Source organism: Cupressus sempervirens, chromosome 10, assembly GCF_028749045.1.
Source record: "Cupressus sempervirens isolate cs-2001-9-10 chromosome 10, ASM2874904v1, whole genome shotgun sequence".
NCBI classification, from domain to species: Eukaryota; Viridiplantae; Streptophyta; class Pinopsida; order Cupressales; family Cupressaceae; genus Cupressus; species Cupressus sempervirens.
The window spans coordinates 578,042,382-578,054,744 of record NC_143127.1 but is presented as its reverse complement, the minus strand read 5'-3'; positions in this window follow the sequence as shown (position 1 = coordinate 578,054,744).

The following is a 12,363-nucleotide window of genomic DNA, read 5'->3' as shown; positions in this document are numbered from 1 at the left end:
TTTTGATGAAGGGGCCACACCACCTTTACCAACTCACAACCAAGGATGCAACCATATGAAGACAAAATGCTTCCTAAGCAATTTTATTATACTTGAAAATCCAATAGCAATTACAATAACATTTATGCAAGATCTCTCAAGATCTAATCCAAACCCAAGCTAGTCCAGATCCACACTCTAGTAGAAACCTCCAAGATCTCAACTTGTGCTCGCAAGCCACCAAGCAACCTCCTTGTTTCTAAACTGTGGCCACTAGCTCTTCTCCAACTTTATCCAAGATCCAAGTGTAAATTGCCTCACATTCAACGCTCTGTCCACACATTCACAACTCCATCACAATCCTGTTGTAAACTGGCTCACATTCGACGCTCTGTTACAGACTCAAGAAAACTCACTCCTCTACTTCCTCCTCTCTCCAAGCTTCTACTAAGAAGAGATCACACCTTAAACCTTTCACACCTTGAACCGTTTACACCTTAAAGCTTCACACCTTGAAGCTTGACCTTCCAAAGCTTTCCACCTTGAAGCTTCCAAAGCTTCATTAGAAATGCTCATATGCCTTGCTTAAATAGACACTTACCACCCAATCCATGATTTATCCACAACCTTCTAGAATTTCTCCTACACAATATCCACAACCTTCTACAATATCCACAATTTTCTAGAATTCCACCTAAATACAACTAAGCACCACCATGTGGCCCAATTAGAAAATTACATTTCCTTTATGGATCACAACAAATATTAAATGCATGATTTAAGGAACTTTCCACAAGCTTTTAAGATGCCACCTACACACTTTGATAAATGGAATGACAACCATTTTTATTTTATTTTTCTATTACGCCACCTATGCACCTCGAAAATAGAAATTTTTCTTTTCCTTTTCCCATGCAGGATGCTCCTGCATCAACTTTTCAAGGCCATCTCCAAGATTGGAAAAAGACCTAAGTTGAGATTCCAACATTTTCGAGAAATCTTAAGTCAGAGGAGTTGATCAATTGGATCAATGAATTGGAGGAATACTTTGAGTATGACGATATTAAGGATCCTGATAGGGTCAAGTTTGTGAAGGCAAAACTGAAGGGATGCAAAAATTTGGTGGCAAGAGATTCAATTGGAGTGAAATAGAAGAGGGAAAGACAAAATCACTGGATGGGATTAGATGATAGCTAAATTGAAGTGATAATTCATTCCCATGGATTATGAGCTTGATTTGTTGAAAAAAAATGCAAGTGTTGAAACAAGTGGAAAGACCTGTTCAAGAATACACCGAAGAGTTCTACCAAGTTCTCATTAGCACCGGCTATGCATAAGCTAATAAGGAGAAACTTGCTTGTTATCTTAATGGGTTAAGGCCAAGCATTCAAAAGGCGTTGAGTATGGTTCGAATGACCAGTATTGAGGAGATGTACTAGTTTGCCCTAAGAGTTGAGAAGCAGAGCAAAATGTTTGATAACAAGAATAATAGAAGAGGTCACGGTAGAAGACCTAGCAGACGATCTTATGGAGGCCAAAACGATGATCAAATGAACAAGAGGCAAGCAGTAGAAGTCAAAACCAGAGAGGAAACAATTCCAATCATTTCCATGATCATAATAACAGAGATCAAAGAAGAAGAGGAAGAGGGTAAGGATCTTACTGCAAAGAAGAAGGGAAAAAAACATTTGAATGTTCCTAGTCCCAAGGAAGGATAGATTAGAGAACAAAAGACTAGGCCAGAGTTGTGCATGTTGATGAAGATGCGAAATCAGCTCATTCTTAAGATGTTGAAAGAGGAGAAGTCATAGTTAATAGGAGAGTCTTATTGCGTGGTGAGAATGAACCTGATCAAAGGAGTTTGTTTTGCACATGGTGCAAACATGAGGATAAGTGTTGTGATGTGATCATTGATGGAGGAATCATTGACAATCTGGTGTCAGAAAAGATGGTCACAAAGTTAAATCTCAAGAGGCAAAAACATCGACGTCCATACAATATAACTTGGGTGCAGGATGAGCACAAGGTCATGGTTAATGAGTAGTGCCTAGAGAAGTTCAAGATTGGAAGCTACCAGGATGAGGTGATTTCCAATATCATACCTATGGACATATGTTATATGTTGTTGGGTAGATTGTGACAGTTTGAAAGGCATGTTGTACATGATAGGCCAACAAATACCTACACTCTGACAAAGGATAGTGATGAGAGCAATTTATGTCCTAGATTATACCATATTTTACCTTTTATATAAGCCTTCATGTTCATTTCAATACCTATTTTAATATTCCATTTTATCCTTCTATATTACATATGATCTAATATTTATGAGTAATATTTAATATAGTTATTAGATAGAATATGTGAATAAATGAGATGTGATTGTGTTTATGACTCTTCTTATCACCTACATATCTTCCTATTTCCTATTATGCTTTTTCCTGTATTAACTAGTGGTGATTAGAATGTTATTGAGGCAAGTTGAATGCAAATTTGTCATTACAAAAGCTGCTATATTATTCTTAATTTAAAATGCCGAGTTAAAAGTAGATTTGTGGGCAAATCAAATGCCACATCATTGCTTGATCATCTTCAAGGAAATCAGTGGTGATAAAGGGCTTACATATTATCAGTCACCTTGCCTGTATGAAAACGTGGTTGGTCCAACATTAACCATCGCTGATCCTTTTGCATGAAACAAAATATGTTTTACTGAACCATAGCAAATGTCGTTTTGCTATAAACAATAACAAAACGTTACCCATTCTACCCGTACCTGCATGAATCAAGTGGACAGAATACAGCCAGATTTGCTCCATGTTTGTACTGTTACAACTAAACTGTTTTCAAAACCATAGCTCAGAAGTAATGGATGGAAATAAGATTCGGATTAATGTCAACCATGCACAGGATACACACGTGTTGTGGATGCTGGAATTCACATGCTGTTATTTTATTATAATAGAATTGTTTGTATTTACAAGAGGTGGTGTATAATATTCATCCTTCTATTTTGTTGGTTACAGGCCACAACCAAACCATGCTATTTTAATGCAATATTAAATGGCATTTGTTATGATCTCGAAGCTACACATATTAGCTTGAGTAGAGAATATGTAATATATGAAGAACATTCTGAACAATAATATAGACCTGGCATGATCAAAATTTCTTAAGGAAGAACTGTTTGAATCTCATCACTCAACAAATTGAGGAGGAAGGGCCCACTCTGAAGAATGCTGGCGATTTCAGTAGCTTACATTTAGTTTGTTTGAGTTCTTTAATAGAATACAATTTTCCTTCATTTCAATAGTTAGTTTTCATAAATAGTTTTGCAGACAGATTAATATCATAGCTGAGTAGGAAATAATTTTCCTTCTTTTGTATTGTTTCCTATAGATGCATTCATAAACCCTCATAAACCATCATCCCTTGATAGCATATTGCTCGGACGCCTTTCGCAAGCTTACACTCTCGGATTGACACGTATAGACCAGTGGAACTTCATCATAAAATTGTTAATTATTTTGTTATTATTTGCCCCAGCATTGGCCTATCAGATGGAGTGAAACATAAGTTGAAGCCATTGAAGGAAAAAGAAGAAAAAGTATGTAGTGTTGCCAAAACATGTTTTGTTGATGGGAAGGAGTTTCTCTAAGTTAGAAGGCGTGAGCACATGTGTTTTATTGTAATCCCACAAGATGATTAATAAGTAGAGGCACATGTAGGGGTTGTAGATTTGTTGGGAGAGTTTTTTGATATTGTGTCATATGATTTACCTGATGGATTACCCCCAGTGAGGAAGATTAGTCACCAAATAGACTTGGATGAGGTATTGCAGAAGGGGTTGATTTGAGAGATTCTAAGCCCATGTGTGGTACAAACAGTTTAGCACCAAAGAAGAATGGAGAATGGAGGATGTGTACAAATTCTCGAGCTATCAATAAGATCACAACCAAGTACAATTTTTTATTGCCAAGGATTGATGCTATTATGGATTGTTTGAGTGGAGTTGTGTATTTCACAAAGATATATTTGAAGAGTGGGTACCATTGTATTCGCATTAGAGAAAGAGATGATGGGAAGACCGTCTTAAAGACAAGGGAAGGATTGTATGAGCACTTAGTCATGCCTTTTGGGCTAACCAATGCACCAAGCACTTTCATGAGGCTCATGAATGAGGTATTAAAGGAATTTCTGGGTAAGTTTATCATTGTTTACCTAGATGATATATTGATCTTTAGTAAGACATTGGAGGAGCATTTGATGCACATTCGTAAGGTGTTTGATAAGTTCAAGGAAGAAAAATTACTGATAAATTTGAAGAAGTGCAGTTTTGTTAAGCTGTTGGTGTACTTGGGATTTGTAATTTCAACCAAAAGGTCTAAAAATGGACCTTGAGAAAATGAAAGCTATCCTTAAATGGCTTGCTCCAAGGAGTGCAACAGAGGCAAGATCTTTCCATGGACATGCTAGAGATAGTTTATAAGAGGCTTTAGCAGTATTTGTGGGCCTTCAACTAAAACAATGAGAGGGGATAAGAAAGAATTTAAATGGACTATAAGAGCAGATAAGAGTTTTGATATGTTGAAACAGAAAGTTGCAAAACATCCTATTTTAGTACTTCCAAATTTTAAAAAGGTGTTTCAAGTAAATTGTGATGCTAGTGGTATTGCAATAGGACCTATTTTGAGCCAAAAAGGTAGAGTTGTTGCTTATTTTAGTGAGAAGTTGAATGATACCAAAAGAAAATGTATTGTTTATGATTAGGAATTTAACATTATAGTTTAGGTATTGAAGAAGTGGAGACTATCTTCTTCTTAAGGAGTTTGTTTTGTACACTAATCATCAAGCTTTGCAATATTTGAATAGTCAAGAAAAATTGAACCAAAGACATTTGATGTGGGTTGAGTTTTTGCAGAGTTATACATTTGTTTTGAAACACAGAAGTGGGAAGTCTAACATACTCTTAGTAGAAGAAAAGATTTACTAATAGAAATATAGATTGAGGTGGTTGGGTTCAAGGAATTCAAGAATTTGTTTTCCACAAGATCCTAATTTTAGCGAAGCTTGGTAAGCTTGTACTAAACATGTTGCACTTGATAGGACAAAGTGGTTGAATTTCATAATCCAAGATGATATGTTGTTTAAAGGAAGTTAATTGTGTATTTCCAAAAGTTCTATGAGGGAGAATCTCATCAAGGAGAAGCATAGTGGAGGATTGGCTACACATTTTGGGAGAGATAAGACCATTGCTTTGGTTGCTGAGAATTATTACTAACTACAATTATAGCAAGATGTGACGAAGTTTGTACAAAGTTGAGAGTATTTCATATGACAAAAGGCATGAAGAAGAATATTGGGTTGTATCAACCATTACCTATACCAAAGAAGCCATGGGATGAGGTTAGCATGGATTTCGTTTTTTGTTTACCAAGGACACAACGTGGGCATGATTTCATATTTGTGGTGATTGGTAGATTTTAAAAAATGACACATTTCATTTCTTGAAAGAAGACTAGTGATATTCATGTAGCTGAGTTGTTTTTCAGAGAAGTGGTGAGATGGTCTACCAAAGAGTATAGTTTCAGATAGAGATACCAAGTTTGTTGGGTAAAATTGACATACATTTTGGAAGAAATTGAAGACAGAGTTGAAGTTAGTTCATCACATCATCCACAGACAGATGGACAAACATAAGTTGTGAATCAAGTTTGGGGAATTCATTAAGATGTTTAGTTGGAGATAAGCCAAAAGGCTCGGATATGGTTCTGAGACAGACAAAATTTGCATATAATAATTCTGTCAACAGGAGTATAGGTAAATCACCATTCCAGATTGTATATGGAGCAATTTTAGAAATGCTTCTAAATTGAGGCAACTGGATAAAGGAGAAATAAGTAGTGCTGAAGCAGAAGAATTTGCTGAACATTTGAAGAATTCCATGAGGAAGTGAGGAAGCACATTATTACGATGAATACACAGTATAAAGCTAAGGCGGATGTGAAAATGAGGTATGCAAAATTTCAAATTGGAAATAAAGTCATGTTTCATTTGAGAAATGAGCATTTTTCAGTTGGTACATATAATAAGCTAAAAATGAAGAAGTTTGGATGTGCAAGACAATGAAAAGACATGACTTTGGAAGTGCCTATGAAGTGGAGTTGTCAGCTGAATTGAATATTTCACTAGTTTTTAACATTTCAAATTTGACAGAGTATTATGAAGGAGGTGATGGAGATGAAGTTGTAGAGACTCAGTGTAGTATTCCAACAACTAGTTTGCCTACAAAGGAGATTGGGGAGATACAAGACAATCATGTTGGTAAAAGTACAAGGAATAGAACTTATGAAGAGTATCTGATCAAATGGAAAGAGAGGCCAGTAGAAAATTCATCATGGCTAGCAAGGAAGGAGGTTAATAGCCTTGGTTTTTATTTGAGCACCAGAGACATGATGAGATCACTTCTCAAATTACCCTAGGTGTCTGTTGTAAGAGCATCTTGGGTGTAAGAGAATCTTGCATAACCCAAAAATATTTCCTTTTTGTTTCTTAACTAAGGGCTGTCTTAGTGTAGAGTTCTTTCTAGAGGCTTCCTACTTAGTAAGTCAGTCATACAAGCTTAGAATGTCTTAATTTCAGAGAAGGATGTTCATCTTGGATATATCATTCTGCCATGTGAGGCTCAGTGTCATATCATGAGTATTTGAAAAGTTATTGCAAATTTTTGGTATTCAATTTTGGTATAAAAACTTCAAGCTCATCCTTGAAGACCTTAGAAACCTCAAATGGGCTTTGAAATGGGGTCAATTAAACCTTGCATGAGTTGGGCCCTATAGATCAAAAGCTAGGGATATTGAAAAGTGGTTATAACAGCCAATCAAAGTAACACTTCAAAAGTTATGATGGTTAACTTTAGAAGTTGGGCCAACCAAAATTTCAAAAATAAGTGTCAAAGGTGTATCAAGCCAACTCTATATGTAATTTTAAGGAATGCACATATAGAAACCTCCCGTATAGTGTAAAAATGCCTATTTAAAGAATGCACATACATTGTCTTAAGATAGCTCTGGGTAATAGTTCACAACTCTATGTTGCAAATTATTATAAGGAAGACACCCATGTGGGTTTACATATTGTAGTTCAAAATTTTGTAATTCCGCATTTACAATGATAATAAAAAGCCCATATTTTGTTCTTGCCAACTGTTGTTGTTTCTGTTATGTGTTTGTGGTATTTAAGGAAGCATCCTTCATTACAAAGAATCCAAGGCAATGAAAGAGCTATACTAGCTCTTTGCTCTCTTTTTTGGCTTTTTGGTTTTCTATTGCTAGTCGTTGGTTCTGGTTGTGTTTGTTGGACCTTGTTGCTTCCAAAAGTTTTTTAGTATCTCATTTTGTGGGATTTTGATCTGTGCTCTACTATTTTATCTATTGAGGTTCTAGGTCATTGTAAAACTTGATTTTATCTGCTACTTTAATATTATGGATTGAATGCTTATTTCATGATGTTTTTTGTATGGGTTTTCGGGTCCCCTCAAAACCTATTTTAACATGATTCCACAAAAAAAGTTCATTTGGAAATAGTAAAATCTGGTACTAAATAGCTTTTCATAATCATGTGAAAAAAAGTTCATTTCCATTCCAATTATAATTGAAGAAAAAAGAAATAATTTTAGATTATCAATTTTATATGATATAAATTGTTATAGATATTTGTTATAACTTAGCTTGTTACATGAGGTAAGTAGAGAATATGACGATAGTTCTATCTAATCACTCATGCGAAGTTGTTTGTTACTAACTTTTCTACCCCACTTAGCATATAGATGGGCACTACTTAGAGAGACAACACTAGACACCCTATAAGTTTTTTATTGTTGGAATAAGAAAAATAAAATATAACAAGGCTTTAAATGAAAACAAATAAATAATAACAGCTGAGAACCAACTCTGACAAAATGAACATCAGGAGAAACTAGACATTGCTGCCATGAATTACACTGGGAAGAAGAAGACTCTTCCGTGGACGAAAAAAAGAAAAAACCAGATGGTTGTTGACATGAATTACACCAAGAAGAAGCAAACTTTTCTATGGCCTATAATAGAATCCAGCACTTCGGATATTTTATCAACAGCAATTTCATCCTCAAACAGCTGCAAATCAAGAAAGTAATAAGAATTAAACCAATCCTCTGTGCATCTACCTGTTTAGCATTTAAGCCTACAGAACCTATCATTAAACTTCGAGCAAACATGATCGTGATACTAAGTAGCAATCTTCCCTTCAACAGGTGTAGTTCTTCTTGAAGTTGACAAACAGAACTTTTAGTTCAATGTTGACATAGAGTTTATCCTAAATATTTGCCAACAAACTTGATACCTTAAGGGAAAGATTCCAGCAGATCATTTGACGTTCAATTTAGAGGGGCAAGAACGTGTCATTCAATACAACAGAGCAACATAATCTCCAAATAGACTTGAGGATTACTTATCTGCAGGACTGCATAAGAATGTTGTGATGGGGGGAGCTACCAAGCAGAGCCATTGTACATGTACAACCCTGTTGGAAGAGAGCAGAAAGAGATGAAAAAAGGGAACACCAGATGTGAGCGTGAGAACAAAACCAAAAGGGCATGTTTTATGGATTCTGCTTGAGCCAAAAAAGGACATGAAAGTGAAGGATGAAGAAATTTGAGGCGGGATCCAATGGGTAGCTTAACATAAAGAATTTCCCAAGCTAAGAGCTGAGATTGGGCATTCACTTTGTATTTCCAAATTTGCAGGCTAAGTCTGTTCCAGTTAGACCAACTGAATTTGAATTTCCATTTAGCATTAAGACGGGGTGAGATCATAAGAGTATGAAGAAGTTTCTTAGAAACAACTTTACGAGGAAAAAATAGATACTATGTTTATCAGGCCACCTCCAATCTTTGAAGAAGGTAGAATGACAGGGTGAAGACACCAGACATCAGAGCTCAAGAGGAACTAGCTGTTGTATTAGGAGAAGGGGTTGTTTAGCAAAGGATGCTAGTTTAAACTGACATCTAAGTTGCTGCCGCTACTTCCAATTAAAAGTGATTGGATCCCACAAATTTCAGAAAACTTTAATTCCCTTCTTAAAAAGGTCTTTACCCTTGAAGTTCTTCATGATACCAAGCGGTTTTTCCACTTGCTAAATTAGCCAACTCCACCAGATAGAGGAGGTAGCAAACCTGAGGCCATGACTAAAGGACTAATCATACCAAATCAGCATTCTTGAGGTAGTTTTCCAGGCTTGCTAAATGGGGTTAAATGGAGCTGATCCATCCAGTTTAATATAAAGGAGCTAACAAGAGTTTATCTTTCCAATCAACCTTGTCCTATGAATGGTTAGCAACAGCAGATTGGATTCGAAATCTAACTAATTATTTCCAGGGTGCATCTCCTTCCAAAGCTCGCAAAATCCATTAAGTGGTAAGGCAAATGCCTTGGATGAAAGGATCAATTATCCCCAAACCACCTTTTCATTTGGTTGGATACAATGCAGCCATGAGGTGGAGGGATGACCACTCTTATTACCCGACATAGCCCAAATAAAATTTCTAATTAGTAGAGTTAGGTGACTAGTATTTTTTTGAGGTCAGCAATGTAAACATGACTAGCAATGAGGATTTTGTTGGCAGCTTGAATGCTACCAGCCATGGAGAGAAACCAATTAGTCAAGTTCAACAACTTGTTTCTAAATTTGGCTAAAACCCAATTCCACATCTTTCAAGGAGACTCCAATACCAGAAGGTATACCAAGGTATCTGGTAATTGTGCCATGTTAAATTTCATGCCATTCAGGAGGGATCTAAGAAAGGCGTGATGCTGGACAGGACATCATAAATTCAGTTTTGTGTATAGCAAGCTTGGATCCAGATATAGTGCAAAAGAGATCTAAAATGTCTACAGTGTTAGCTATTTCATCAGCGGTGTTTTGGACTAAATACATGCTATCATCAGCAAAGTGGGAATTAAGCACTTTCCCATTACCTGGCAGTGAGATACCATGGAGAAGTTTAGATATATCTTCCCCTTAAAAAGCTAGTTTGTTCTGGCCTCACAATCTCCTGAGTTATATGTTTTATTTGGTGAGCCAAAGCTTTGGCAATGATTTTGTAGGAAGAATTAAGTAAAGTAATAGATTGCCATTCATCTTCAGTGTCTTCATTTTGACCTTCGGGAATAAGCTTAATCAATCCTTGTTTATTACTACTCCCAATGATCCAGTTTCAACTACTTCAAGATAAACATTATAGAAGTCTTCATGAATGTGAGGCCAAAGAGCTCTGTAAAATTCAACTGGAAGACCATCAATTCCTGGGCTTTTCTCCAAGTCCATGCTATAAAGAGCCTCATCAATCTCTTCCATGGAAAGAATGCAATCAAGATAGTTTCTATAGGCAGGGTCGATTTTAAATGAAATACAATTCACAACACAATCTTCAACAACTGGAAGAAGGGGATCTCCAACAGATTCATGAATAAAAAGCTTCTTGTACTGTTCATAGAATGTTTTTAGAATGACTGATTGATTGGTTTGCATGAACCCATCGGCAGATCTTATGCTGGAAATTTTCTCTTTTTTGTGTTTGTGCTGTAGAAAATGAAAGAAAAATTTAGACCCTTCATCCCCATCTTTGATCCATTGAAGACGAGCATGCACTTGTGCTCCTTTCCTTTGTAAACAACCAATTTTCTAAGCAGATTTTCTGTTTTAACCATGGACTGTTGGAGGTTGATAATAAATGGACCAGACATCAAAAGAGAACGACTATATTTTAGTTCGACCTTGGAGAGATTTTTCAAGTCTGCGACATTTGGCAGCAGCTCTTCATTCATAATCACGAAGGAATTGTGTGCAATGGGTGATGCTTCGTTCCCACCAACTTATCCATCTGTCATGCTGGGACTTAGGTTCAACTTTCCATATTGCTAAATGACCATCAATACAATCATGTTGATTTAAATTAGAAATGTTTAATTTGTAAGGAAGCTCATAATGGAGGCGAGGAGAATCAGTGAAAGAAAGAGTGGTGAGAATGGGGAGGAGATCAGAGTGTAGCAGGCTCAACATGAACTAAAAGGCCAGCATGAGATAGGAGAATTCGACAATTAGGAGACATAAAAGCAGTCCAAACGGCTAATTTTTCTCAAAAGGTCATCATGACAATTAGACCAGGTATACCAGTGTGGCATTTAAGAATTCATCTTTCCCAAAAGAGGGCCATAGACTCCTAGTGCATTTCAAGCCAAAGTCCAAGATTCAAATTCATTATCGGTTAGGAGGGAAGAGCTGTCCCAGCTATGATCAGAAGGATATTCTACCATATTAAAGTCACCACCCAAACTCTATTCAGCAGTGGGAAGGTGGAGACGAAGCCATTCCCAAAGTGAAGTTCTCTCCAAAGGGAAGTTTGGTGCATAAATAGAACAAAAACCGTAGGAGGTTTCTTGAAGGAGAACGGTAGTCCATGTGCAGCAGTTGTACAGATCAGATCCAGTAGCCACGACATATTTGGCAAGCCACAGTGCAAAACCCAAAACAGGGCCACCACGACCATCAGCATGATTAGTATGAAAGAAACGAGCTTCTGGCCAAATTGAAAAAAGGATAGCATCTAATCGCACATCACTGACTTTCACTTCCTGAAGCATGATAACATCAATGTGATTTGCCTGAATAGAGTGCCTAACATGAAACTTCTCAGTGGGGATTGTTAGCCCCCAAACATTCCGGGATTGAACAATACACTTCAATAGGAGGAGCTAGGAAGAGTTTCCTCATCTACCATCAAGACATTGAATTGATTCTATGAACTATATGTCAGAGTATCCATGCCATTATCTAAACTTTGTTGTTCCCGAGAGGGAGATCTAGGTCAAGGCTGCCTGAGTCTATGAGGTTTGGGACAAGGAGGTTGAGCTGACATAAAGGACTCAACAGCATTATTCTGTAGGGTCTCTTTTTTCCATTTAGAAACTCCGTTACCATCGTCTGAGACAACATCTTTGAAAGATTTGGGACTGGTTGAGGATGCAGGGCAGTGAGAAAATGGCATGGATGGTGAGGTGGGTGTGACAGTGGAGGAAGTGATCTGGTTATTGGAGGATTGGAGAATAGAATCTGGTTTCAAGGTATCTTGAACAGGGGCAGCAGTGGCAACATTTGTACTAACTACTAGGTGGGGCTTGTTGCTGATGTGGTTTACAAACTGGGCAGTCTCGAATAAGATGGCCCTCCCAACGGCAATAGAAGCAAGCATTAGGCTTGTTCAGATACAAAATCTGTTGTTCCATTTCAAACCCAGGTCCCACCAGTCTTATAGTTTTACGAAGGGTTTGGGTTAAGTCCATCTCA